Genomic DNA, 4,262 nt, shown 5'->3' with positions numbered 1-4,262 from the left:
GCTGTCTGAGCTCCTTCCTTGAAATTTGGTAGTAATGAAAAAGAGACACTATGCTATAGACACAGTTCTGCACCCTAACTGGGACTGTTTTCTCCCAAAGCAAAAGTATCCTTTTAATTGGATCTATGCTTTTTCTGGAATGTTACCTACCAGTTCAATGGAACATTAAAAAAAATATATATTAGGATCCGTATATTTTGTATCCCTCGGTCAGGGTGTTCAATAGTAAAGTTCATTTTCTAGCAAAACAGGTTCCTGGAGCTTTTTGAAACTCCTTCTATTGTGCTGGCAGGCTGAATACATTATCATTTCCTCCATCTAATTATTAAGGGGAGCTGGAGACCGAATGTGGCAAGTTAAGTGGCCCTTCAGCCCATGCATTCCGAACAAACCTGGGTCTAACTCTTACCCTGAATTTTAGGAAGGGGGTGCTTTCCAAGGTAGCCCCCTGACCCAGAGGACTCTCAAGAGAGCCCAGCTTAGCCTGGGACATGCTTAAGGGGGTTACCAATCTCTGGAAGGCCTGGGGATCTCCAGGGATGGCCTGGGGCTAGTCTCAATCCAGATCAGTGGAGTTTGGCCAAATCTAGACATAAGAGATCAAGTGGACACTGAGGGCAGTGCATTCTACCCTGGAGAGCGACCTGTGAATGAACTGTGGGTTTTTTCTCCTTTGGCCTGTACACCTTCTGTCTACTAACCTCTGTGCTTCGGTCTAATCACTGAAATCCACTCCTTCAGCTCTTGTGCTTTATATCCTGCTACCTTCCAAAGCTTTGCACCCTAAAACTACTTTCCTTACCAACTTCAAGTTCTTATTCTGCTCCTTTCTCCAAACAAGGAAGTTTTTCCTCTCCCGAGCCTCCCAAACTTTTCACACTAACTTTGAGTTTTAGGTTTTAGAAGATGATCTTCAAGCTAGCTAGCTTCACTGGCCCCTGGCAAGTTTCACTAGTATGGCACCTGGTACACAATCGTTGCAAGGCCCTTGCCCTTCTTTGTATCCTCACGTGTAAGAAGGGTAGTTTGACATCCATTCATTTATTCATCTCATAAGTATTTATTGAGCACGTACTCATTAGGGCTAATCTCAAATTATGTGCAGTCATTATTATTAGTTATGCCACAGGATGGAGTAAGTCCCGAGTGATCTAACCTGAAAAGGCATTTTGAAATCTTAATTACCCTCTGGAACCTCCCCACGGCACTGCCTAACCTGGGCCAGCAGGCACTGCACACATCCCATACCCTCTGTTACCCGGGGAGTGACCCCAGTGTGAGATGACTGCTTAAAAAAACCCTTCCCATGGCCCAGACTCTGAAGCAGAGCAGAAAGCGCCCTGGGTCTGCAGGCAGATGCGATTCTGGTCTTGGCTACAGCTCCAACCAGCTCTGCAAATTTGGGCGAGTCATTTCACCCCTGTTCCTCCATTTCCTCATTCCTAAAATGGGGGTGAGGGCCTGACCCTTCCGCCTTTGTACAGCTATTATGATGGTTTCCGTATTTACTTGGGTAAAGCTGCCAGTTTTTTTCCAAGCAGTTTTATGGACCAATTGCAGGTGTACTGGCTAGGAAGAATAATAGCCTAGTTTGGGGCCTTCAGAATGTGTCTTTTGATCTTGTGTCCAAGTGTGCACACTAAGACACTGGGTCAGCAGCAGGGGCCGGTTGAGAGGAGTTGAGTCGCCACTACTATAACTACTGGGTCCCTGCATTCCACATCCCCTGTGGACAGATGTGTTCGAAGGAATCGCTAGCCCATGATCGCTGTTTGTGGTGTAATGTTGTCCTCTGCCTGGGGAGGGAGCAGAGTAGAGTGCCAAGTTCACCAGTTTTGAAGTCAGACTGTTTAGGGTGCAAATCCTGGCTGTACAACTTAGCAGCTGTATGACCACGGGCAGAATGCTTTACCTCTCTGTTCCGTTGTTCTCAGAAGTAATGGGAAAATAGTACCCACCCACCTGATAGGCACTCAGTGACACAGTCCATGTAAAGAACAGCACCTGGAGATTCAGTCATGAAGATGGTGGTCATCCTGTGATGGCAGGAAACCTGTGACATCACCTAGCCCCTTGCTTTCCTTGGTCAATAGAAGTATCCTTAAAAAACCTACAAACTCTCTCTCCTTCCCCCTCCCTCCTCACGCAATATTGCCTCTTCCCTCCCTCTTTTTTTTTTTTCCTCTTTCTTTTTCTTCCCGCCTCTTCTATTCTAGGTTTTAAAACAGAGGATGAGAGACCGTGACACTCGATTTGTTTAGAAGATCTCCCTGGGTAGGTAATACAAAATAATTGGAGGATGATACTAATAAGGTCTCTAGAGGACCCCTAACAGTCAAGTCAAGGGTAGGAGCCGTAACATTTTCTAAGAAAGTTTGGTTTAACAAATTTCCTTTCAGGTTAGGCCCTCTAACCCCCGTTACGAATGTAGGGGGAAATTTCAAGTGTTCTCAAGGGCAAAAGGAAAAGCAAAGGCCGTGGAGGTCCTACTACGGGCTGAGTGCTCTTAGAGACATTCCTCAGGCCTGCCGGAAAACTAGTGAGCAAGCCTCACCTCCTCTGAGGACTTGGGAGGGGGGCGCCCATTTGTCACTAAGGAAGTGTGAGGCACTCCTGTCCTTCAGGTGCTCCCAATCCAGGTGGTGGTCGGAGACAAACCGTTTAAAAGACCCGCCCATCTAGGTAAGAAGGGGTGGCCTCAGATCAGCCGGGGCGCAGTCAGCCTGCTGCACTGCGTGGGGAGGGCCTTGAGCTGGTCTTTGAAGAATTAGGAGGATTTAGATAAGCCGGAAGGGGACGGGGCATTCCACACTGGTTGCCCAGCATCAGGGCCAAAAATGAACAAAGGCACGGGGGTGGGGGGAACGGGGTCGCCAGCGTGAGGGGCACTTTGAGCAGGGGGGGAGGGGGGCAGCCGGTTAGAAAGGGGGTGCGGAGCATGGGCGCCTGGACCCACTCTGCACGCCCTGGGGGTCCCTTTGGAGGAAGGTTTGTGAGCTTGGGTGAGAAGAGGGCTTTGAAAACTGTCAGGAGCAAGTAGCAAGATCAGGACGAATTGGAGGGACCAAGGGACGCGGTGGGGAGACCAGTGGAGGGAAAATCCAGTAACACAGTCTTGAGGCACTGAGGGCCTGGCTCCCCGTGGCAGTAGCAGGGAATGGAAAGACAAGTTGGTGAGGAAGAAGACTTGAAAGATGACCTCTAGGTTTCCATGGTGAATGACCAGAAAATAACGCAAATGGGTTGGGGGGTGGGGTGGGTGGGGGGCTGCAAGCAGCCTTTCTGAGGCAGGAGCAAGGAGAAGGAGGATTTGGGTTGGGGACATGTTGAATTAATTCTCTCACATAGCAGTGGTTCGAAATGCCTTCCTCTCTTCTCTTTTGTTTACTTTTGAAGCGTGAGGGCAGTATTAGCTCACGGTTTCACATCCAGAGGCTTGGTGGCTCTGAGAGGTAAAATTTTTAATGGAGGCTCCTCAGGAGCTGAGGGAATTACCACCACCCTGACAATTCTTTCTGGTTATTTTTAAGGTTCCAGCCATCCCTGCTCAGGCCAGAATTTCCAGGAACTGGCTGCTGACAGGAGCCAGTTGGCCCCTCCCAGCCTCCCACTGCCTCCCGGGTGGGGCCCCATGGGTGGAGGCCCCTTGGGGTAGAGTGGGGTGGGTGTCCAGTGATAGGGCACCAGTGGGAGGCAGTGTGGCCTCACGCAGCCGTCTGGGTTTGATTATATAACGCTTCACAGAAGAGAATTGTGAGGGCTGAGCCTAGCCTCATAAGATACGTACACTGAAGGATTGATTATTACACATCATGGGCATTTTTCAGTAAACTAAAACACAGAATTGTCTGAGAGCATAAAGAAGGAAAACAGCTGTGTAACCTTAGTAGGCAGAATGATTTGCATTTGCGAGAAAATTTCTTTAAGAAAGGTGTGGAATGCTACTAACCAGGTAGCCTTGAACTTGAGAGTTTACCTGAAGGATATGGGTTTGGGTTTCCCAGCTCCCATCCCTGCTTCGCCGGGCCTCGGTCTAGAAATGTGTAGGGATTTTGCTTGGTTGTTACCTTTGCACCTGTCCCTATTTACATGCAAAATCAATTGCTTCACTCGGTCTTTCCGAAGTACAGGGTGTGGACAGAATCTTATCTGAAGCCATGTCCTGTTTGGACAAGTCGAACTCGCCTTGGCAACGCTCCATAGGGTGGAGCAAATGGGTGGAGGCAGGAAAGTAAAATTGGGTGGCTTGTTAGCAGAGAGAG

Source organism: Herpailurus yagouaroundi, unplaced genomic scaffold (assembly GCF_014898765.1).
Source record: "Herpailurus yagouaroundi ecotype Mexico unplaced genomic scaffold, PumYag 28, whole genome shotgun sequence".
Taxonomy (NCBI): domain Eukaryota; kingdom Metazoa; phylum Chordata; class Mammalia; order Carnivora; family Felidae; genus Herpailurus; species Herpailurus yagouaroundi.
This window is presented reverse-complemented; position numbering follows the sequence as displayed.